Source organism: Homarus americanus, unplaced genomic scaffold (genome assembly GCF_018991925.1).
Source record: "Homarus americanus isolate GMGI-L3 unplaced genomic scaffold, GMGI_Hamer_2.0 scaffold51333, whole genome shotgun sequence".
Taxonomy (NCBI): domain Eukaryota; kingdom Metazoa; phylum Arthropoda; class Malacostraca; order Decapoda; family Nephropidae; genus Homarus; species Homarus americanus.
In genome coordinates this window covers 318,301-342,644 of record NW_024737950.1, presented here as the reverse complement: position 1 = coordinate 342,644, position 24,344 = coordinate 318,301, and the positions used below count along the sequence as shown (strand labels likewise).

Here is a 24,344-nt window from a genome sequence, read left to right as displayed (position 1 = left end):
ACAGGTGTGACTGATCATGTCTTATGTCTTACAGGTGTACTGATCATGTCTTATGTCTTACAGGTGTGACTAATCATGTCTTATGTCTTACAGGTGTGTCTGGTCATGTCTTATGTCTTACAGGTGTGACTGATCATGTCTTTTACAGGTGTGACTGATCATGTCTTATGTCTTACAGGTGTAACTGATCATGTCTTATGTCTTACAGGTGTGACTGATCATGTCTTATGTCTTGCAGGTGTAACTGATCATGTCTTATGTCTTACAGGTGTAACTGATCATGTCTTATGTCTTACAGGTGTGACTGATCATGTTTTATGTCTTACAGGTGTGACTGATCATGTCTTATGTCTTGCAGGTGTAACTGATAATGTCTTATGTCTTGCAGGTGTAACTGATCATGTCTTATGTCTTACAGGTGTAACTGATCATGTCTTATGTCTTACAGGTGTAACTGATCATGTCTTATGTCTTACAGGTGTAACTGATCATGTCTTATGTCTTACAGGTGTGACTGATCATGTCTTATGTCTTACAAGTGTGACTGATCATGTCTTATGTCTTACAGGTGTGACTGATCATGTCTTATGTCTTACAGGTGTGACTGATCATGTCTTATGTCTTACAGGTGTGACTGATCATGTCTTATGTCTTACAGGTGTGACAGTCATGTCTTATGTCTTACAGGTGTGACTGATCATGTCTTATGTCTTACAGGTGTGACTGATCATGTCTTATGTCTTACAGGTGTGACTGATCATGTCTTATGTCTTACAGGTGTAACTGATCATGTTTATGTCTTACAGGTGTAACTGATCATGTCTTATGTCTTACAGGTGTAACTGATCATGTCTTATGTCTTACAGGTGTGACTGATCATGTCTTATGTCTTACAGGTGTGACTGATCATGTCTTATGTCTTACAGGTGTGACTGATCATGTCTTATGTCTTACAGGTGTGACTGATCATGTCTTATGTCTTACAGGTGTCCGCTGTGGGAAGTGATGACGTCCTCTACCTCACACCGCTACCCAGGTAAGTTCACCTCAGCCATGTTCTTGTTCACCTCAGCCATGTTCTTGTTCACCTTAGCCATGTTCTTGTTCTCGGCCATGTTCTTTTTCTCTTCAGCCATGTTCTTGTTCTCCTCAGCCGTGTTCTTGTTCACCTCAGCCATGTTCTTGTTCACCTCAGCCATGTTCTTGTCGACCTCAGCCATGTTCTTCTCAGCCATTTTCTTGTTCTCAGCAATGTTCTTATTCTCCTCAGCCGTGTTCGTGTTCTCAGTCATGTTCTTGTTCACCTCAGCCAATTTTTTTTCTCAGCCTTGTTCTTCTCAGCCATGTTCTTGTTCTCAGCCGTGTTCTTGTTCTCAGCCGTGTTCTTGTTCACCTCAACCATGTTCTTGTTCACCTCAACCACAAGGGGCAGCCGGGCGGCATTAATGTAAGGAAACTTTGATGTTGTATTTATAACCAGGTGTGCGAGCTGACATGTGAGAGTGATTATCCTTCCTTCCTTCCTTCCTTCCTTCCTTCCTTCCTTCCTTCCTTTCTTTCTTTTTTTCTTTCCTTCCCCATTAGTGCCACTCCTTCCTACCAATGAGATTCAGTTTACTAGTGCCACACCTTGCTCCCCGTGACACTCATTACTACCAGTGGCACTCTACTACCAGTGCCACCCTTATATATACGACATTCCTTTGACGTGACAAGGGCCAGCCACACATGTCAGGTCTCACAACACTGCCGCCCTTCTCACCCCCTCCCTCCCCATCTCACTCCCCTGCCTCACCTTCCCCACTAAATGTCTCCTCTTGCCCCCCCTCCCTCACCTTCCCTACTGCACGTACTCCCTCGACCCCTCCCTCATCTTCCCCAACAACCCCACCCATATCTCTCCTTCCATACGTCTGTCAACGAACCCCTCCTCTCCCCCTCACTCACCCCTTCCCCAAGGAATGTGTGCCCTACCTGCCTCACAGTTCCCCCTCGCTCACCACAGGTTTTTTTATCAAAGGCGCGTGTCGGGGCTGGCACTACCGCGACGAATGCCGGCAGGGTACCCGGTGGCACTATCTGGCCCCTGCACCCGTGTCTCTCTCCCCTCCCTTTTGAGTGCCATCCCTGTCTCCCCACCCCCTCACTTTTCCTCCCCTCATTACTAAGCTTCGTTATGCTGAATGTATAAGGGAGACTTTTTAATCCCTCGAGTACTTTAGCCCAACGAGTACGACATTTTTTACCCCCTTGAGTACGGTGAATATAGCGTTGTAACCTCTTGAGTACGGTGCCTGAAGTCCTCGAGTACAAAGACTTAATTACTGAATACGGTGCCGTAACCCTTTCAATACGATGTCCTCTTCCTTTGAGTACGATGCCATTGTACTCTAGGACTTAAGATAACGTACTCAAGATGTTAAATAGTCACAGATGGATCACCCAGGTAACAGCTACGATAATCAAAGTATTTTCGGGGGCTGTTCAAGGTGAGGCCTGGTTAAAGTTACTAAGATGAGGTCCGGCAGGGTGAGGTAGGGCAGGACAGGGTGAGGTAGTCTTGTATATGTGAAGGTGGGGCGGCTGTAGACAGGAGACAGAGGACCACCCACACACCGCCCACGCCCACCTCTCACCCCTCGCCCCTTCCCTTTCCTACTGAGACTTCCCCGGTATTTCCTGCTAACCTGGGATACTCTCACCATACACACACACAGCGATGAAGGCGGCGCTCGGGGACTGCAGGAGGCGTGGGTATGTGCGCCGGGGACTGCAGAAGGTATGGGTATGTGCGCGGGGGACTGCAGAAGGTATGGGTATGTACGCGGGGGACTGCAGAAGGTATGGGTATGTGCGCAGGGGACTGCAGAAGGTATGGGTATGTGCGCGGGGGACTGCAGAAGGTATGGGTATGTGCCCCTGGGGACTGCAGAAGGTGTGGTGCGCGGACTGCAGAAGGTGTGGGTATGTGCGCGGGGACTGTTGAAGGCGTGGTGTGTGTGCGGGGACTGCAGAAGGCGTAGGTATGTGCGCTGGAGACTGCAGAAGGCGTAGGTATGTGCGCTGGGGACTGTTGAAGGCGTGGTGTGTGCGCGGGGACTGCAGAAGGCGTAGGTATGTGCGCTGGAGACTGCAGAAGGCGTAGGTATGTGCGCGGGAGACTGTAGGAAGCATGGGTATGTGCGCGAGGGACTGCAGAAGGTATGGGGTATGTGCGCTGGAGACTGCAGAAGGCGTGGGTGTGTGTGCGCGGGGACTGCAGAAGGTATGGGTATGTGCGCGGGAGACTGTAGGAAGCATGGGTATGTGCGCGGGGACTGCAGAAGGTATGGGCATGTGCGCTGGGGACTGCAGAAGGTATGGGTATGTGCGCGGGGACTGCAGAAGGTATGGGTATGTGCTGGGGACTGCAGAAGGCGTGGGTATGTGCGCGGGGACTGTAGGAAGCATGGGTATGTGCGCGGGGACTGCAGAAGGTATGGGTGCGCGGGAGGGGACTGCAGAAGGTATGGGTATGTGCGCGGGGACTGCAGAAGGTATGGGTATATGCGGGGGACTGCAGAAGGTATGGGTATGCGCTGGGGACTGCAGAAGGTATGGGTATGTGCGCGGGGACTGCAGAAGGTATGGGTATGTGCGGACTGGCGCGGGGACTGCAGAAGGCATGGGTATGTGCGCGGGGGACTGCAGAAGGTATGGGTATGTGCGCGGGGACTGCAGAAGGTATGTGCGGGGGACTGCACTGCAGAAGGCGTAGGTATGTGCGCTGGGGACTGTTGAAGGCGTGGGTGTGTGCGCGGGGGACTGCAGAAGGCGTGGGTATGTGCGCGGGAGACTGTAGGAAGCATGGGTATGTGCGCGAGGGACTGCAGAAGGTATGGGTATGTGAAGCAGTGGGCAGTTTGTTTTGTTACTGCACCGATTTATATTTCTCGATCTGTTTACTATAGTTATTTATATTTATCTTTAAACTTGAATTGATTATATATCTTATGATCGGAACTTAGGTGGGAGGGGGGGTTACCAACTCTAGGTATGTCTGTATGTCGGTTACCAGCTGTAGGTATGTTGTCGACTCACTCGCTACCAGTTTTCTACGGACTCTCACGACACCTGGGAGAAAATGGTGGATACGGATGGGTGACTCGTGTGTTATTTTACGTATATTATATGGCTCTATAGGGGCTGTGTTTGAATGCTTCCTCTTCTAACATTATGTCTTCTTCTTCTTCTTCGTCTTCTTCTTCTTCCTGCTCTTCTTCCTCTTCTCCTCCTCCTCTACTCGGGGTGTGGGAGGAGAGTGACGGTGGGCCATAGGAAGTGGGTATTATCTCCCGGACAGCTCTAATTATTCCCCTTGGCCGGAAGTGTCCCTCCTCCTCCCCTTCTTCTTCTTCTTCTTCTTCTTCTTCTTCTTCTTCTTCTTCTTCTTCTTCTTCCCTCATCGCCGCCACTGCTACTGCCACCTCTCTGCCACTCCCTACTGTCACCTACTCGACTCTGCCACTCCCTACTGCCACTCAATCCACTCTGCCACCCCCTACTGCCACTCAATCCACTCTGCCACCCATTCCTCTCTGCCATCCGCTCCTTCCTGTCCACCCACCCACCCACCCACCCACCCACCCTACCGCCCAGTGTCCACATGTTGTGTTACGTGCTGCCTCCTGTCTCCCTCCCACCACACGAGTTTCTTTCCTGCTGTTCCTGTCGTTCCGTTGTGTTGCTGTGGATATTTTGCTGTTCCTGTCGTGGTGTTAGGGATATTTTGCTGTTCCTGTCGTTCTGCTGTGCTGCTGTAAATGTCTTGCTGTGGTGGTGCTGTTACTTACGACTGTGTTATCTGGCGACATTCTCAGTTTTTTTTCTGTTTTAATTTGTATTTTTTTTTATGAGTAATTGATTATTTTCTGCTGTTCTCTGCTGTTCCATATTGCTGTGACTTAGGACATTGGTGTGTTGCTGTACTCTCTGCAGCTGCTGTTATTACTGTTATATACTGCTGACGTTGGTGTTTAATTACTTTCCCAAATGCTGCTGTAAACACCTCTCCTCTCCCTCGCTTCCCCCCCCCTCCTCTCTCTCTCTCTCTCTCTCTCTCTCTCTCTCTCTCTCTCTCTTTCTCTCTCTCTCTCTCTCTCTCTCTCTCTCTCTCTCTCTCTCATACAGTAGTACTCCAAGGGTAAACATCATACTCAAGGGATTAACACCGTACTCCAGGGGTTAATCCATCGTACTTGAAAGGTTAAGTCATCGTACTCAGGAATTTAATTCATCGTACTCAGTGGTTTAACTTATCGTACTCACGGACACCTGTTGTTGACAAAAGAAATGTCCAGGTAATTGTGTCCGTAACTGTTCTTTGTGATGATGATGATGATGATGATGTTATACTGTTATCTTGGTTATGTTATTACTATTCTTCTGTTATCTTAGTCCTGTGATTACTGTTGTTGTTGTTTGTATTACTGTTATTACTAATGCTGTTGCTGTAATTACCTACGATGATGTCATGTTATTATAGCGTCGCTGCTGTTGAGGTTACCGCTGCTATATTGGTTTCGATAACATTATGTTCTCTGCTGTAATTGCTGTTATTAATTCATACCATTGTCTTGTTGTTGCTGTTCTGCTGCATACGGAACACCTGTCTTGTTGTGGTTGGTGGTGGTGGTGGTGGTAGTTGAGGTGGTGGCAGTGGTTGAGGTGGTTGTGTAAGATGGTACTAGTGGTTGAAGTGGTGTGTGTGTGTGTGTGTGTGTGGTGGGGAGGCGGGGGTGACTGCGGTGTGTGTTGTGGCCGTCCTCAACTATCGCCCCGTCCCACCTAGCCTCTGCCCCACCCCACCTAGCCTAGCCCCGCCCCGACCAGCCCGAATCGATCAGTCCCTACCCGACCAGCCCCGCCCCGATCAGTCCCTCCCCGATCAGTCCCTCCCTGATCAGTCCCTCCCTGAACAGTCCCGCCCTGACTCGCTCCGCCTCGACCAGCCCCGCCTCGACCAGCCACGCCCGACTATCGACGCCCCGCCCAACGACCCCACCCCTGCCCCAACTAACCCCCACCCCCCCGCCCCGACTAACCCCACCCCGACCAGCCCGCCCTGACCAGCCCCACCTTAACCACACACACACACACATTGCCGGTGTCGTATGTGTGTGTGTGTGTGTGTGTGTGTGTGTGTGTTGATGTACTCATGGGTGCTGTATACTGTAGTGACGGACAGATGGTGAATAATTAAATATCTTGAGGATGGTGAACTGTGATGGTGACCTTAGATGGGAGGATGGTGAACATGAGAGTTATCCTTGAAGTATAGTGAAGATAGTTACTGATAATGAGCATTGTAACCGTCTGATAGTGAGCTTAGTAATGGTGTGATAGTGAGCTTAGTAATAGTGTGATAGTGAGGATACTACTGTGTGATGATGAGGATAGTGACTGATGATGAGGATAGTGACCGTGTGATGGTGAGGATAGTGACCGTGTGCTGGTTAGGATAGTGACTGTGATGGTGAAGATAGTGACCGTGTGATGGTAATGATAATGACTGTGTGATGGTGATAATAGTGACTGTGATGGTGGTGATAGTGACCGTGTGATGGTGGTGATAGTGACCGTGTGATGGTGATGACAAAGAGACGTGTTACTGGTCATATTCTGCTCTGCATTGAAATCTCCCTACAAGGGCTCGCCAGGTCCACGCCCCCTCCCCTCCCCTACGAGTGCCTCCACCACCACCATTCAAAAAGTTACCAAATCTCAAAAAGTCCATTACCACCCCCTATCTATACTGCCAGGCAATAGACAACCTCCCTAGACCAGCATCCGCCAGTATGATTGGTGGATTTTTTTTTCCATGGGGATTAGCCCACCCGGGCACAGGTCACTGACCCACATCAGGGCCTGGGGGCGAAATGTAATAATAATAATAATAATAATAATAAAAAAGAACCATAAAGAAATAAAAAATAAACAAAGATAAAAAGTGAGAAACAATATAAGTATGTTGTGTTGTCAATAATAAGTGAAACAATTGAAACCCTGCAATTGTGTGTAAATGAGGCAGAAAGTTAGATCAGCAACCTGGGATTTGGTCACAATTTTTGTGATGCCATATGGCAGCAGGGTCTACCATTAGACAACACATTATGCTTCCAATATCTTCCCAGGCGGTAGTACCTCCCTGTTTGGTAGCTGCCTATATACCGATTACCTATGAAATAAGGCCCTCAAAACACCCAAGACACAATCCTAACACACCATTAGCTTAGCTAGACGGTCAGTCCGCCCTCTCTTACCTCCTAATTTTCTTCAATTTCCGAACTATAACTTCTTTCCCCCCACCTCCAATCTTCTTTCACCCCCCCCCCCTTTCTCTACAAAACAAAAAACATAATTCCAGCATTAGTTGTCACCACCACCATTACCCTCACTACCAGCATTACCACCATCGCCAGTAGTGTCACGTGACTTCATTGTTCTTATGAGCTGTAAAACGAGAGAGACCATCACTTGGAAGACGTGGTGAGGATGTTGTTGGCAGCTCCGCCCGGCCGGTCATTGACAGTGGTGTTGTGGCCTTGTGATGCATACGAGTAAATTGTGCTGAGTGACCACAAGCTCTGCGGTTTGTGTCCACCTGCTGCCTCCACCACCTCATCAACTCCTTAGTTAACTCTTGGTGAAGTGACTGTTTCTCTCCGGAGCTTTTCGTGTTCTTGCCTCCTGACTTACGAGAGAGCTGGTCGCCTCCTGACTTACGAGAGAGCTGGTCGCCTCATTTACGAGAGAGCTGGTCGCCTCCTCACTTACGAGAGAGCTGGTCGCTCCTCACTTGAGAGAGCTGGTCGCTCCTCACTTACGAGAGAGCTGGTCGCCTCCTCACTTGAGAGAGCTGGTCGCTCTTCACTTACAGAGAGAGAGCTGGTCGCTCCTCACTTACGAGAAGCTGGCATCGCTGGTCTCCACTACAGAGAGCTGTTCGCCTCCTCACTTGCGAGAGCTGGTCGCCTCCACACTGGTCGCTCCTCACTTACGAGAGAGCTGTTCGCCTCCTCACTTACGAGAGAGCTGGTCGCCTCCACACTTAAGAGAGAGCTGGTCGCCTCCTCACTTACGAGAGAGCTGGTCGCCTCCACACTTAAGAGAGAGCTGTTCGCCTCCTCACTTACGAGAGAGCTGTTCGCCTCCTCACTTACGAGAGAGCTGGTCGCCTCCTCCTCACTTATGAGTACAGTATATAATTTTTGGGGGTGGGAACATGAAACCTACAAGGTACCACACAGTAGATGGTTGGCAGCTGGTGGGGAGGGTCATGGTAGGTCAGGTGAATATTGTCTGTGCAAATGGAGCCTCTGTAGTATCGTGTGTCACTAACTGACTGTAGTAGTCTTGTGGCGGGGTGATCACGACCATGTGCTGGAGGCTTGAAAGAAGAGTGAACTGTGGGAGTATTGTAAGTGTTCCTTGGAGTGTGTCTCGGTAAATTTGCTGATGACACTAAAATAGGACGTGTTATTAAATCTGACAAGGACTCAGCAAAACTACAGGAAGATCTTAACAAATTTTTCGAATGGTCTGAAAAATGGCAGATGAAATTCAATGTGGACAAATGTAAAGTACTCAGTATAGGAGATGTAAACAGGGAAGCCAGATACCAGATGAACAACGATGCCATAGAGAAATCCGACTGCGAGAGAGATTTAGGAGTAATGATAAGTAGGAACCTTAAGCCAAGTAAACAATGTGTTTTTGCTCGTAACAAGGCTAATAAAGTACTTGGGTTCATACAAAGGAGTGTTAGTTACAAGACTAGCGAGGTCATCCTAAAACTGTATCTTGCTCTTGTGAGACCACACCTGGATTACGCAGTTCAGTTCTGGTCACCGTATTACAGAATGGATATAGAATCATTGGAAAGAATTCAGAGGAGAATGACAAGACTAATCCCGGGCATTAGGAACCTTGAGTATAGAGACAGGTTAAAGCATCTTAATTTGCACTCCCTCGAGAGACGTAGAGCGAGGGGCGACCTGATAAGGTGTATAAGTGGAAGTCAGGGCTAAACAAAGGGGACATTACAAAGGTACTCAAACTATCCAACCAGGAGCGAACTCGTAACAATGGTTTTAAATTAGACACATTTAGATTTAGGCGTGAAATAGGTAAACACTGGTTTGGAAACAGAGTAGTGGACGAATGGAACAAGTTACCAAACATTATCATTAACTCGAATACGCTGGATAGCTTCAAACATAGGTTCGATGCTTATATGAGCAATAGGGGTTGGGTGTAAACGGGACTGCCCAGTATGGGCCAATAGGCCCGCTGCAGTTTCCTCCATTCTTATGTTCTTATGTTGTTATGTACCTGTGACTATCTGGGTATGTACCTGGGAGTACCTGGGTACTCCTATGTACCTGGGTGTGTACCTGGGAGCACCTTGGTATTTGTATGTACCTGGGTGTGTACCAGGGGGTGTACACCTGGCGACACCTACCCCCACAGCCAACCATCGTTCTGGGCGACCTGTCAGTAGCCTGAGGGCAGCGTAACCACTACCAGTCGGGGTTGATCAGGAATCCTCCTGGGAAAAACTTGTCAAGTTCCCTTACGGAGACTGTGATGACCTCCCGGCGATATTTCTTATTTTTTTTACTGTTAGCAAATATGAAAGACCCACTGCTGGGATAGTCGGGTGATCCAGTGTTTGGTGACTTTATGTTTGACGCCACAACTCTATTGGCACCTTCTGTCTTCTCTCACACATCAGTAAGTCAGTGGATTGTTGTACAGTACACCTCGTGAACTGGATACAAGAATTTCCTCGAGTACACTATCACATATTTCTCTCGTCCTCGTCCCCAGAGTACAGGTCAGAATGGCAGAGTTGAGATGTTGGTCTGACTCGCAGCCAGGAGTGGTCTTTGTTGATACATTTTTGGGTTCGGAGATTTCGTCGGGCTTAAAACGTGATGCGGGTACACAAGACAACAGCAGCACACGTGGCCCGCGTAGTAGGAGGGTGGGTGGGGCGTCTCCAGGGTTAAAGGTATTCATAGACCCAGCCAATCATTTTCTTTGTTGAGGCAATGTTTTTTTACCCTGTACTCTGTGAAGGTCAGATCAGGTCAGGCCACAGTACCCGGCTGGCTGGTACACTGTGGGAAGACTCCTTGTATCTGTCTTCATTTATTTGTCTAGTCAGCTGTTCGTTACACAGAAAGCAGACAAGATTATAACATCGACCCTGGCTTAAGTTTATTGTGGTATGATCATGGACATTAAATGCTTATTGGATGTGTTAACAATAGCCGACTGGTGGCTATTTATCACCGCTAGTTATACAGACATCATAACAGGTTTTCTGAAGATTATCGACAAAAAGACAAGAGGTCACCTGTGATATATTTTTTTGCCTTAGGTTAGATCACAAATGGCTGACCGTCGGCCATTTTATTCCATTACCACTCAGTACACGGAAACCACCCGAGATATTGAATCACCTGAAGATTAAACACCCTCTTGTTATCTTAACCTAACTCCCCAAGGTAACTTTAGGGTGTTTAATCATCAGGTGAAATAAGGTGGAGTGTCTAATCTTCATGTTATCTGAAATATTTTAACCCAACTTGTCACCAGGTGTAGCTACTGGTACACATTAACTGGTTTTTTTTGTTTGTGTCAGAGAGGGAATAACCGCCAGACTGGGAACTGTGGGGAGGCGTGTATTATTATGAATTACTCACTGTTGTTGGAGGTGTGCTGCATCTGGTAACATCTCCTCCTTACCGTGATGATGTGGATAGTTTTTCATTCTTCAGCATCGATTTTATTTTTTTTATTTAGTAATTTATATTTTCTTTATTTGTCTCTTTTTTATATATATATATATATTTTTTTATTATTTGTATTTATTTTTTTTATTATATTTTAATTTTTTTTCGCCCACTGGAAGACTTGGGTGGGTACTTGATGTTCCTTTCTTCTCCTCGGCTGACGAAACCTTCTCACGTTGTCTCTGGTGAGGCCACGTATAGCTGGAGTTAGTGTTGTGGTTCACGCCTCAGCTACCGAGGAGAAACACCAATTACAGTACTGGGCCCTGGGGAACACTGCCTCTCTTGTTAGACCAATGGGGTTTTTGAGTGATTAACGACGGCTGACCTAACCAAACCAAATCTAACCTAACCAAACCAAACCTAACCTAACCTAACCTAACCTAACCTATAGTAACCTAACCATACCTGCCGCCCCCCCATCCTCCTCCTAAAATGGTCTAATCTTCTGAAACACCTCTGAAATTCTTACGTCTTTCTCCTACAGTCTACACATCCTTTTGTTGCTCCCACAACCTTATCGTAGTGAGAGAGAGAGAGAGAGAGAGAGAGAGAGAGAGAGAGAGAGAGAGTACACCCACCCACCCACCTCCCCCCTATCGGAAGTCGTGCTGTTCTGGGATATTTACGAGGTCCTCTGGTGATGAGCCCCTGAACACACCCCTAGGTAGACAGATCTTCAGCCAGGTAGACCCAAACTGAGGGTTAGTGGAGGGGGCTGATGGACAAGAAGAGGAGGTGTAGAAGGAGGAGGAGGAGGAGGTGCAGGAGGAGGAGGTGCAGGAGGAGGAGGAGGGAGGAGGTGCAGGAGGGAGGAGGGCAGGAGGAGGAGGAGGAGGTGCAGGAGGAGGAGGTGCAGGAGGTGCAGGAGGAGGAGGAGCAGGAGGAGGAGGAGGTGCAGGAGGAGGAGGTGTAGTAGAGAGACTGATGCTATAGGAAGGGGGGTAGGGCGTCACACACACACACACACTCGTTAATCTGTGTAACGCAAGAGTGAGTGATGGGAGTGTCTTGACCACCTCCTTCCCTTCCCTCCCCCTCCTCCTCCCCTTTCCCCTCTCACACTTTGTTCCCACACCTGCCGTTTCCTAACTTCCTCCCTCCCTCCACCCCCCACCCCCACACACTCCTTATATCATCAGTATTATAAAACTTATCACAAATAATAACAACAATAACAAACAAAAACGATAATAATAATAATAATAATAATAATAATAATAATAATAATAATAATAATAATAATAATAATAATAATAATAACAATAAACATCACTAGCTAGATAGTACCCTGAGCTATTTAATAATATTCTTGAGGTGTCTCCCCGAGGTAGGTGGAGACGTTGTGGCCGTAGTGTTAATTGTGTAGTATATTATAATCCTGGTACTTGTCTGGCCTCTTACTGAATTGTTTACTTATTAGTTTCTCTTGGTTCTAGTTCACGTCAGTCTCTCTCTCTCTCTCTCTCTCCCTCCACCTCCCCCCTCCCTCCTCCCACACTCCCTCCCACACTCCCTCCTCCCACAGTCCCTCCTCCCACACTCCCTCCCACACTTCTCTTGTCCTTAATTCTCCTCCCAGGCCAAGTGTTGCCAATGTTTGTGCTGTCCTTGTTGTCTACCCTGGTCGCACCGCCCATCACTAGACTGTACCCTCCTGTCTGGCTCTGGTTGTTGCCGTGTTGCCTCAAGTCTGCTCTGTGCACCCCTCTGGTCTGGCTCTGGTTGTACCGTGTTGCCTCAGTGTACCCTCCCTGTCTGGCTCTGGTTGTACCGTGTTGCCTCAGTGTACCCTCCTGTCTGGCTCTGGTTGTACCGTGTTGCCTCAGTGTACCCTCCTGTCTGGCTCTGCTGTCTGCCTCAGTGTACTCTGGTTGTACCGTGTTGCCTCAGTGTACCCTTCCTTCTGGCTCTGGTTGTACCGTGTTGCCTCAGTGTACCCCTCTTGTCTGGCTCTGGTTGTACCGTTTGCCTTAGTGTACCCTTCCTTCTGGCTCTGGTTGTACGTGTTGCCTGTGCTCTCTCTGTTGTACCGTGTTGCCTCAGTGTACCCTCTTGTCTGGCTCTGGTTGTACCGTGTTGCCTCAGTGTACCCTCTTGTCTGGCTCTGGTTGTACCCTCAGTGTCCTCTTGTCTGTCTTGTACCGTGCTCTCAGTGTACCCTCTTGTCTGGCTCTGGTTGTACCGTGTTGCCTCAGTGCACCCTCTTGTCTGGCTCTGGTTGTACCGTGTTGCCTCAGTGTACCCTCTTGTCTGGCCTCTGGTTGTACCGTGTTGCCTCAGTGCACCCTCTTTGTCTGGCTCTGGTTTGTAAATGTTGCCTCAGTGTACCCTCTTGTCTGGCTCTGTGTGTTGCTCAGTGTACCTCTGTCTGGCCTGGTTGTACCGTGTTGCCTCAGTGTACCCTCTTGTCTGGCTCTGGTTGTACCGTTGCCTCAGTGTACCCTCTTGTCTGGCTCTGGTTGTACCGTGTTGCCTCAGTGTACCCTCTTGTCTGGCTCTGGCTGTACCGTGTTGCCTCAGTGTACCCTCTTGTCTGGCTCTGGTTGTACCGTGTTGCCTCAGTGTACCTCCTGTCTGCCTCTGGTTGTGCCGTGTTGCCCTCAGTGTACTGGCTCTGGTTGTACCGTGTTCTCAGTGTCCCTCTTGTCTGGCTCTGGTTGTACCGTGTTGCCTCAGTGTACCCTCTTGTCTGGCTCTGGCTGTACCGTGTTGCCTCAGTGTACCCTCTTGTCTGGCTCTGGTTGTACCGTGTTGCCTCAGTGTACCCTCTTGTCTGGCTCTGGTTGTACCGTGTTGCCTCAGTGTACCCTTCTTTCTGGTTGTGTCTAGGCGTACCGTGTTGGTGTGAGGGAGGGATGTGTTGGGGAAGAGTTGATGGAGGATGAGGATAAGGAGAGCGGTCTGGATAAGGAGGGAGGAGGGGGTCTGGATAGGGGCTGATAAGGAGGAGGAGGGGTCTGGATAAGGAGGGAGGAGGGGGTCTGGATAAGGAGGAGGAGGAGGGTCTGGATAAGGAGGGAGGAGGGGGTCTGGATAAGGAGGGAGGAGGTAGGAAAAGGGAAGGGGAGGTTTGTAGGCTGTGTGGTGACGAGGATGAGGGTGGGAGGCGGAGTAGGGAGGTGTTGGTGTAGGTGAGGGAGTACAGTATAGGATTGATAAGAAAAATATCAAATAATCTTTTAAATAATGATGAACAAAATGTCACGCCATTATTATTATTATTATTATTATTATTATTATTAGTAGTAGTAGTAGTAGTAGTAGTAGTAGTAGTATTAGTATTAGTATTATTAGTATTTATAATGTGATGAGGCATTTGGTTTGTGTCTGTGTGTAATAATAATAATAATAATAATTAACGGTGTCTGTCTGTGTCTGAATTAGCTGGACAATTTTAATAAGATTTTTTCATGTGTTCTTAAAAATCTGGAAAGTCTTTGAATTTTTTTATTTTGTTTTGTTTAGGTTTGCAAAGTTATTGAAAATCCAAGAAATATAACTTTTTTTCCTGGAAAGTCCAAGAATTTTAACAATTGTCAAGTCTCCACTACCCGGGAAAAACACACAGGTATTTGAACCTTAGTCTATTTAAGTCCTTGAAAAGCCTGGGAATTTCCTTCTAATGTGGAGGTGGGGAGGGAGGTCCGTAGTAGGGGTGTGAAGAGTAGGGAGGTAGGGGATGGAGGTAGTAGGGGGATGGTGATGTGGGGAGTTGTGAGGGATGGTGGAGAGGATGGGAGGGATGAGGAAGAATTGATCGAGGGATAGGATGAAGGACGGCGTTTGGATAAGGAAGGGGGAGGTGGGGAGTGGGGAGGAGACGTTTGGAGGCTGTGTGGTGACGAGGATGAGGGGAGGAAGGAAGGCGGAGTATGGAGGGAAGATAGGAAGAAGAAGGGAGATTAGGAGGATGTGTGATGAAGAGGAAAGAAGAATGTGGAAAACGAGGAGGAGAAGGAGGAGGGCAGGAGGAGGGTGTAGGTGTGTGGGAGGAGGGGGGCAGGTGTGTGGCAGGAGGAGGGGGCAGGTGGTAGGTGTGTGTGGAGGAGGGGGCAGGTGGGTGTGTGTGAAGGAGGGGGGCAGGTGGTGTGTGGTGTGTGGAGGAGGGGGGCAGGTGGTGTGTGAAGGGTATCCTAGGGCTGGCAGCATGTATAGGTGTGTGATGAGGCGGCAGGTAAGGTGGAATAATGTGGGTTTTGCTTGAGTGCTCAGGGCAAGCAAGCGGCCTCCGATAAGAGTAGCCTGGGCCCACACAGTGCTAAGCCACGCCCGCCACAAGGTCGAGTCCACCACACGCTGCGGCTGACGGGCTCGTCCTTGTTGACGACGTGACCTCGGCGACTGTGACTCACACCACAAGAACTGGTTCTCCGCCAGGCCAGTGAACTCACATCTATCAGCCCCTCCTCCTCCCTCCCCACCCCTCTCGTGCCCCGCCTCCCTCACCCACTCCATCCCTTCTTCCTCCCGCCTACCCTCACACTCCTGCCCTGCCTCCCTCACACTCGTGCCCTGCCTCCCTCCTGCCTCACACTCCTCCCCCACCCTCCCTCACACACCTGTCCGGCCTCCCTCACACTCGTGCCGACCTCCCCCCACTCACACACCTGCCCCCCTCCTCCACACCTTCCTCCCCCCTCACCTCCTGCCCCGCCTCTCTCTGCCCCTCACACCAGCCCTGCCTCCCTCACACTCCCCCCAGCCCGCCTCCCTCCCCCCACCCCCCCTCCCTGCCTCCCCACACCCCAGCCTCCCCACACCCCCCCGCCTCCCCACACCCCACCCCTCCCACCTCCTCCCCCCCTGCCCCTCCTCCTCTCACACCCCCAGCCCCGCCTCCCTCACACCCCCCCCGCCCGCCTCCCCACACCCCCAGCCCCGCCTCCCCACACCCCAGCCCCTGCCCTCCCCCCACCCACACACCCCGCCCCTGGCCTCCTCACACCCCCCCCCGCCCTGCCTCCCCCACACCCCAGCCCCTGCCTCCCCACAGCCCCCTGCCTCCCCCACACACCCCCCAGCCCCGCCCCCCCTCCCCACACCCCAGCCCTGCCTCCCCACACCCCAGCCCCTGCCCCCTCACACCCCCGCCCCCCTCCCCCACCCCCAGCCCCGCCTCCCTCCACCCCCCAGCCCGCCTCCCCACACCCCCCGCCCCTGCCTCCCCGCCCCAGCCCTGCCTCCCCACACCCCCTGCCCAGCCCCTGCCTCCCTCACACCCCCTGCCCCAGCCTCCACACCCCCGCCCCTGCCTCCTCACACCCCCACCCCGCCTCCCACACCCCCCAGCCCCTGCCTCCTCACACCCCCAGCCCTGCCTCCCTCACCCCTCACACCCCAGCCTCCTCCCCACACCTCCCCACACCCCGCCCTGCCTCCCTCACACACACCCCCTGCCCTGCCTCCCCCACACCCCAGCCCCGCCTCCCCCACTTTCCAAGCTGGTGATGCTGAGGTCATGTTTTTTTCTTTATTCAATTTTTATTTTCCTAATTTATTCTTGTATTTTATTATTATCTATTATTAATGTTATTGATTTTGTTATTGTTTGTCTTTTATTATTATTATTATTATTATTATTATTATTATTATTATTGTTGTTGTTGTTGTTGTTGTTGTTGTTGTTGTTTTCTTGCTAGTGTTTACCTCAGCCGTTGTGATGATCTGCCATTAATCTGTCGATCGGAAGTTTGACCCTTCACAAACCTTACCTTACCTAACCTAACCTAACTTACCTTAACTTAATTTAACCTAACCTAACCTAACCTAACCTAACCTAACCTAACCTAACCTAACTTAACCTAACTTAACCTAACCTAACCTAACTTAACTTAACCTAACCTAATTTAACCTAACCTAACTTAACCTAACTTAACCTAACCTAACCTAACCTAACCTAACTTAGCGTTCAACCTAATCGACTTTAAGCTTTTCAATGTCACCACTTTTTTTGTTGTTGTTCTTAGGATTTCCGTTTTATTATTTCTTATTTAATGTAATATTTATCAAGTTTCATATGAAGTTCTCTGTCTTTTTATATAATAGCCTAGTTATTTAATGCTTGTTTATTGTTTATCATTATTATTATTTCTTAGTTTTGTTAAATATTTCTGATCAGCTCACTAGTAGACACCCAACCTTATTCCATGATAACCTAACCTAACCTAACCTAACCTAACCTGACCTGGCCTGACCTAACCTAACCTAACCTAACCTAACCTGACCTAACCTAACCTAACCTAACCTGACCTAACCTAACCTAACCTGACCTGACCTAACTTAACCTAAAGGTGGTTAAGCTTCAGGTGGGATAAGCTGGGGTGTCTAATCATCAGGTAACCCAATTAATCCTATAATAATTTGAACAATGTCCAAATATATAGGTTTATATTTATATCTCTTGTGTATTGACATTTTTCTTCAATAATTGTTAGTGATTTTTTTTTTTTTTTACTATTATTATTTTTGTGTGGCTTTCATCTGACCCCACACTGCAGCAGTTACCCCAGCACTAAACACGACCCGCTCTCCGTTTTCTTTGACAGGAGTCCGTGGATTATGATTGGGCAAACGGACCCGGTGTCCAGCCATCCATGGAGCCTAAATGACATGGTAAGTTTCCTGAGATTTCACGGGTTCATGTTGCCTCTGGTGAACTTATCCTGCGTTCACTGTGTGCGTGGTAAACTTATCCTGTGTTCACTGTGTGCATGGTGAACTTATCCTGCGTTCACTGTGTGCGTGGTAAACTTATCCTGTGTTCACTGTGTGCATGGTGAACTTATCCTGCGTTCACTGTGTGCATGGTGAACTTATCCTGTGTTCACTGTGTGCGTGGTACTATTATGACCAAAGGGGAAGGGAGGGGTTGGTTTGAGAGTATCGCATTGCATTTTCCTGGTAGAAGACGTTCATCATTGTACAGTGTTATTAATGTTCACGATACTCATCTCAGTGACCTCTCTTGTGTCTAGGTGATTTTCCTGGTCTTGGAGATAAGGTCTGCCATTGGGTAAGAAAGAGAGGTTTGTATTCAGATACCTGTGGTGTTGATCTTGTTGAAAAGCATTGTGTGTTTAGATATTTGAGGGGGAGGGAGTGGGAAGAGTGGATAGGGGAGGGGGAGGAGTAGGGAATTGAAGGAGTAGGGACGGGGGTTAAGTATGGTCTCTTCATTAACCTGCTATGGTACGTCAGAGTATAAGAGGCTCTTATTGTTTGAATTTAACTCTTATTTATGTCTTTACTCCGGCAGATTTATTTTCTTTTTGATAATTCTAGTATGTTCTTCTTGGGAGTTGTGACGTCATGTTTGTTCTGCTGTGTCGGCTCTTGTGGTGATGGGTGTGTGTGTGTGTGTGTGTGTGTGTGTGTGTGTGTGTGTGTGTGTGTGTGTGTGTGTGTGTGTGTGTGTGTGTGTGTGTGTGTGTGTGTGTGTGTGTGTGTGTGTGTGTGTGTGTGTGTGTGTGGGTGTGTGTGTGTGTGTGTGTGTGGTGTGTGTGTGTGGGTGTGGGGTGTGTGTGTGTGAGGTGTGTGTGTGTGTGTGTGTGAGGTGTGTGTGTGTGTGTGTGTGTGGGTGTGGTGTGTGTGTGTGTGTGGTGTGGGTGTGTGTGTGTGTGTGTGTGTGTGTGTGGTGTGTGTGTGTGTGTGTGTAGGTGTGAGGTGTGTGTGTGGTGGTGTGAGGTGGTGGTGTGTGTGTAGGTGTGAGGTGGTGTGTGTGTGTGTGTGTGTGTGTGGTGGGGTGGTGTGTGTGTGTGTGGTGTGTGTGTGTGAGGTGGTGTGTGTGTGTAGGTGTGGGGTGGTGTGTGTGTGTGTGTAGGTGTGAGGTGGTGTGTGTGTGGTGTGGGTGGTGTGTGTGTAGGTGTGGGAGGTGGTGTGTGTGTGTGTAGGTGTGGAGGTGGTGTGTGTGTGTGTGTAGGTGTGAGGTGGTGTGTGTGTGTGTGGTGGGGTGGTGTGTGGGGTGTGGTGGGGTGTGTGTGTGTGTGTGGGTGTGAGGTGGTGTGTGTGTGTGTGTGTGGTGTGAGGTGGTGTGTGTGTGTGGTGTGGGTGGGGTGTGTGTGTGTGGGGTGGTAGGTGGTGTGTGTGTGTGTGGAGGTGGTGTGTGTGTAGGTGTGTGGTGGTGTGTGTGTGTGTAGGTGTGGTGGGAGGTGGTGTGTGTGTGTGTGTGTGTGTGTGGTGTGGGGTGTGTGTGTGGTGTGAGGTGGGGTGTGTGTGGGTGTGTGTGTGTAGGTGTGAGGTGGTGTGTGTGTGTAGGTGTGAGGTGTTGTGTGTGTGTGTAGGTGTGTGAGGTGGTGTGTGTGTGTGTAGGTGTGAGGTGGTGTGTGTTGTGTGGTGTGGGAGGTGTGGTGGTGGTGTGTGTGTGAGGTGTGTGGGTGGTGGTGGTGTGTGTGTGTGTGAGGTGGTGTGTGTGTGTGTGTGTGTAGGTGTGAGGTGGTGTGTGTGTGTGTGTGGTGTGAGGTGGTGGGGAGTTTGTGTGTGTGTAGGTGTGAGGTGGTGGTGGTGTGTGTGTGTGTGTGTGTGTAGGTATAGGTGTGGTGTGTGTGTGTGTGGGGAGGTGTGGTGGTGGTGTGTGTGGTGTGAGGTGGTGGTGGTGTGTGTGTGTGTGTAGGTATAAGGTGGTGGTGTGTGTGTGTAGGTGTGAGGTGTGTGTGTGTGTGTGTGTGTAGGTATATGTGGTGTGTGTGTGTGTTAGGTGTGGTTGTGTGTGTGGGTGTGTGTGTGTGGGAGGTGGTGGTGGTGTGTGTGTGTGTGTGGGTATAAGGTGGTGGTGTGTGTGTGTGTGTGGGTATAAGGTGGTTGTGTGTGTGTGTAGGTGTGAGGTGGTGGTGGTGTGTGTGTGTGTGTAGGTGAGGTGTGTGTGTGTGTGTGTAGGTATATGGTGGTGTGTGTGTGGGTGTGGGAGGTGGTGGTGGCTGTGTGTGTGGGTGTGAGGTGGTGGTGTGTGTGTGTGTGTGTATATGTGTGTGTGTGTGGGTGTGTGGGGGTGGTGGTGTGTGGGTATAAGGTGGTGGTGTGTGTGTGTGTAGGTGTGAGGTGGTGGTGTGTGTGTGTGTGTGTGTGGTTGTGTGGTGTGTGTAGGTGTGTGTGTGTGTGTGTGTGTGGTGGTGGTGTGTGTGTGTGTGTAGGTATATGGTGGGTGTGTGTGTGTGTGTGTAGGTATAAGGTGGTGGTGTGTGTAGGTGTGGAGGTGGTGGTGGTGGCTGTGTGTGTGTGTAGGTGTGAGGTGGTGGTGTGTGTGTGTGTGTATAAGGTGGTGGTGTGTGTTGTGTGAGGTGGTGGTGTGTGTGTGTGTGTAGGTATAAGGTGGTGGTGTGTGTGTAGGTGTGAGGAGGTGGTGGTGGCTGTGTGTGTGGTGGGGGTGGTGGTGTGTGTGTGTGTGTGTGTGGTGTGTGTGTAGGTGGGAGGTGGTGGTGTGTATAAGGTGGTGGTGTGTGTGTGTAGGTGTGGGAGGTGGTGGTGTGTGTGTGTGTGTGAGGTTATGTGGTGGTGTGTGTGTGTAGGTATATGTGGTGGTGTGTGTGTGTGGTGTGAGGTGGTGTGTGTGTGTGTGTGTGTGTGTGTGTGTGTGTGTGTGTGTGTGTGTGTGTGTAGGGTTGTAGCTGTGTGTGTGTAGGTGTGTGAGGTGGTGTGTGTGTAGGTGTGAGGTGGTGGTGGTGTGTGTGTGTGTGTGTGTAGGTATAAGGTGGTGGTGTGTGTGGAGGTGGTGGTGGTGTGTGTGTGTGTGTATAAGGTTGGTGGTGTGTGTGTGTGTAGGTGTGAGTGGTGGTGTGTAGGTATAAGGTGGTGGTGTGTGTGTGTAGGTGTGAGGTGGCTGTGTAGGTATAATAATAATAATAATAATAATAATAATAATAATTAACGGTTTATTGAAAGTTCTGCAGCCCGAAGGCTGAAAATATACATTGGGCATAAATGACTTATATACATTGGTGGTTTAACAAAAGCCTCTATTAGAGAAAGGTAAAGGAACATACAGTGAACATACAGATTAATGTAGGTGTTGAACAGCAACTCGTAGTTTAGGAACTCTCCCAGATGGTGTTAGGAGGAACTCACGTGGTAGTAGTTCCCAGATGGTGTTATGAGGGACTCGGTGTTGTAACTCCCTCCCAGATGGTGTTAGGAGGAACTCACGTGGTGTAGTAGTTCCCTCAGATGGTGTTATGAGGGACCTGGCGTGATGTAGTAATTCCCTCGCAGATGGTGTAATGAGGGGCCTCACGTGGTGTAGTAATTCCCTCACAGATGGTGTTATGAGGGGCCTCACGTGGTGTAGTAACTCCCTCACAGATGGTGTTATGAGGGGCATCACGTGGTGTAGTAGTTCCCTCACAGATGGTGTTATGAGGGGCTTGACGTGGTGTAGTAATTCCCTCACAGATGGTGTGATGAGGGACTTGACGTGGTGTAGTAATTCCCTCACAGATGGTGTTATGAGGGTCCTCACGTGGTGTAGTAATTCCCTCACATATGGTGTTATGAGGGACATGTGGTGTAGTAATTCCCTCACAGATGGTGTTATATGAGTGAGGTTTGGTCCCAGGCCTTCCTATCGTAGACGGATTAACACATCGGTGGTTGTTGTTGGGTCTCTCGGGCCGTTATCACTGGGTACCTGGGACCTCACTGTGTGAAGGTTAACTTGGGTACGACTGTTACTGTTGAGTTGTTCTCACTGACTTAAGCACTGTTCACCACTGTTTAACACTGGTTCCGTTCCTTTCCTAAATGAAATTGTAACTTCTGGCGAGAACTTGTTGATATTCCGGTGGGGAGGAGGGTTCAGGGGAGGGGGTTGGTATGGGCCAACTTAATAGTTGACCTGGCTGCTCCGAGAGGAGCGCCAGGTACGTCTTGACCCTTCGGTGGTCAAGGATGTAGTGGTGGTGGTGTGTGTGTGTGTAGGTGTGAGGTGGTGGTGTGAAGGTATAAGGTGGTGGTGTGTGTGTGTATGTATAAGGTGGTGGTGTGTGTGTGTAGGTGTGAGGTGGTGGTGGTGTGTTGGTATAAGGTGGTGTTGTGTGTGTGTGTAGGTGTGAGGTGGTGTGTGTGTGTGTGTAGGTGTGAGGTGGTGTAAAAGTAAAGGTATATGGTGGTGGTGTGTGTGTGGGTGTGAGGTGGTGGTGGTGTGTGTTGGGTAGGTTGTGTGTGTGTGTAGGTGTGTGTGTAGGTATAAGGTGGTGTGTGTGTAGGTGTGAGGTGGTGTGTGTGTGTGTGTGTGTAGGTGTGAGATGGTGGTGTGAAGGTATAAGCTAGTGGTGTGTGTGTGTAGGTGTGAAGTGTTGGTGTGTATGTGTGTAGGTGTGAGGTGGTGTATGTATAAGGTGGTGGTGTGTGTGTGTAGGTGTGAAGTGGTGGTGTGTGTGTGTAGGTGTGAGCTGGTGTGTAGGAGTTACAAGTGGTAAGTGATAGTGACGCTTGTCTCTGTGCATACTTAGATCCGTCTAACACTGTGGACTTGAGGTCTTGTCACTCGTCCATTATACACGTTTTATAATCTCGTCTAGGAGAACAGTGGAATGACTATAGTACTTACCATTCGTCTACTTCAGATTCATTTGTAACTTTCCTTTTTTTAACAGTCCAAGATCACACTCGGTAGTTCCTTTATTACACACAAGTTTACGTATCTATGGCATCTACACTTGCAGCCCTCCTACAGGTAGTTGAAAGCCGTCAGTGTGTGTGTGTGTGTGATAGTAAGGATGTTTTCAGTGTGAAGTTTATACATGTGTCCCAGGGCACGTGCATTGGCGGTGTGTTGTATGTAAGGACTTTGGCATAGTTTGTGGTTGAGGTGGGTATTGTGGTGTGGTGGAAGGGAACTGTCCGTCAGGGTAGCAATAAGAGGCATTGTGTCTCAGCTCTGTACTGGTTGTCTAGTCCAAATATCTTCATTTGTGTATATGTTGTAAGATCCATTTAGATTCACCGGTTCCTCGTGTGTGTGTGTGTGTGTGTGTGTGTGTGTGTGTGTTCCGGCGCCTCCCTAAAACATTACATGATTGAGGAGGAGTTTTAACAGCACCTCCCTCCGCCTCTAACTCTCTTCACCTGTTTCGTGTATTACTACTACATCTACCACACCCCCTCTTCCTCCTTATCCTCATCTTCCTCCTCCTCTTGCTTCTCCGCTTATTATTATTATTCTGCTGCTTCAACTCCTACCCCAACTCTCTTTCTTTCTCCTCCTCTTTTTCATCCACCTCCTCCTCATCTCAGCAGCCAGGGAGGGAGGCGCGGGTGGCAGCTGTGTGTGTGTGTGTGTGTGGACGGTCCAGCAGAACCCATTTAAAGTTTCCAAACTCAATACCGCAAACTTGCCTACTTTATTTGGCCGCTGGTGTGGAGAGTGGGGCAGGTGGGGGCTGGTGACAGGTGTGGGGAGTGGGGCTGGTGTGGACTGGTGACAGGTGTGGAAAGTGGGGCAGGGGGGCTGGTGATCGTGGCGTGCAGGGTGGGGCAGTTTGGGTCTGGTGACAGGTGTGGGGAGTGGGGCAGTTTGGGGCTGGTGACAGGTGTGGTGAATTGGGGATGGTGACAGGTGTAGGGAGTGGGGCAGGTGACAGGTGTGGGGCAGGGGGGCTGGTGACTGGTGTGGCGAGTGAGGTAGGTAGGGGCTGGTGACAGGTGTGGGGAGGGGCAGTTGAGGGCTGGTGACAGGCGGGAGGAGGCAGGTGAGGGCTGGTGAAAGGTGTGGGGAGTGGAGCAGTTGGGGGCTGGTGACAGGTGTGGGGAGTGAGGTAGGTGATGGCTGGTGACAGGTGTGGTGAGTGAGGCAGTTGGGGGCTAGTGACGGGTGTGGGGAGTGGGGCTTGGTGACAGATGTGTTTAGGGTGTTGGTGACAGGTGTGTTAGTTTGGCATGTCTGGGCTGTCACTCATCTGTGTGTGTGTGTGTGTGTGTGTGTGTGTGTGTGTGTGTAGTAGTAGGGTAATGTGAGGCAGTAGACCGGGGGAGTGCCATGTTTGTCGTTATAGTGCCACTCAGTGTCAGTGGTGACTACCTGTCACTCATCAGGGGGGGAGGTGTTGGCACCCTCGCACGGAAAATGAAAACAACGCAAATTGTAGTTTTTAACCGGCGCTATAATAATGTTTATCCGGTCAATAAATGCGATACCGGAATCTTATGTTTTTCAACTGCCCAAATGAATGGTTTTGTCCGGTCGTATAAATGGTTTTGTCCGGTCGTATGAATGGTTTTGTCCGGTCGTATAAATGGTTTTGTACGGCTATTTAGTAATGCATTCATAGTCACATAGACGTAGTATTCAGATAATGGCACACTTTGTACAGTGACATCTTGTTAGTAATACTTTATACAATGACATCCTAAATATAACGGTACATTGTACTGTATACAGTAACATTATGTTTAGTGGCAGTGTACCGCCGTTAAAATTGTAAAATAAATTTATTTCACACAAATTCTGAGTTTTATTTATTATGTGGCTTATTCATGGTCGGATAGCCACACCTGCGGCTAAAACAAAAAATA

At 49.4% G+C, this 24,344-nt stretch overlaps 1 protein-coding gene across 2 annotated transcripts in view; it reads left to right on the top strand.

The window, feature by feature from the left end:
* Positions 1–875: 875 nt before the first annotated feature.
* Positions 876–24,344, top strand: part of LOC121873633 (collagen alpha-1(I) chain-like) — a 74,146-nt gene continuing 50,677 nt past the window's right edge. The window contains exons 1-2 of one of the 2 annotated variants that reach the window (XM_042377285.1): positions 876–1,036; positions 17,390–17,456. The gene's annotated coding sequence lies outside the window, so the exon portion shown is untranslated. The remainder of the gene's footprint in view (positions 1,037–17,389; positions 17,457–24,344) is intronic. The other variant, XM_042377286.1, reaches the window with a different exon arrangement.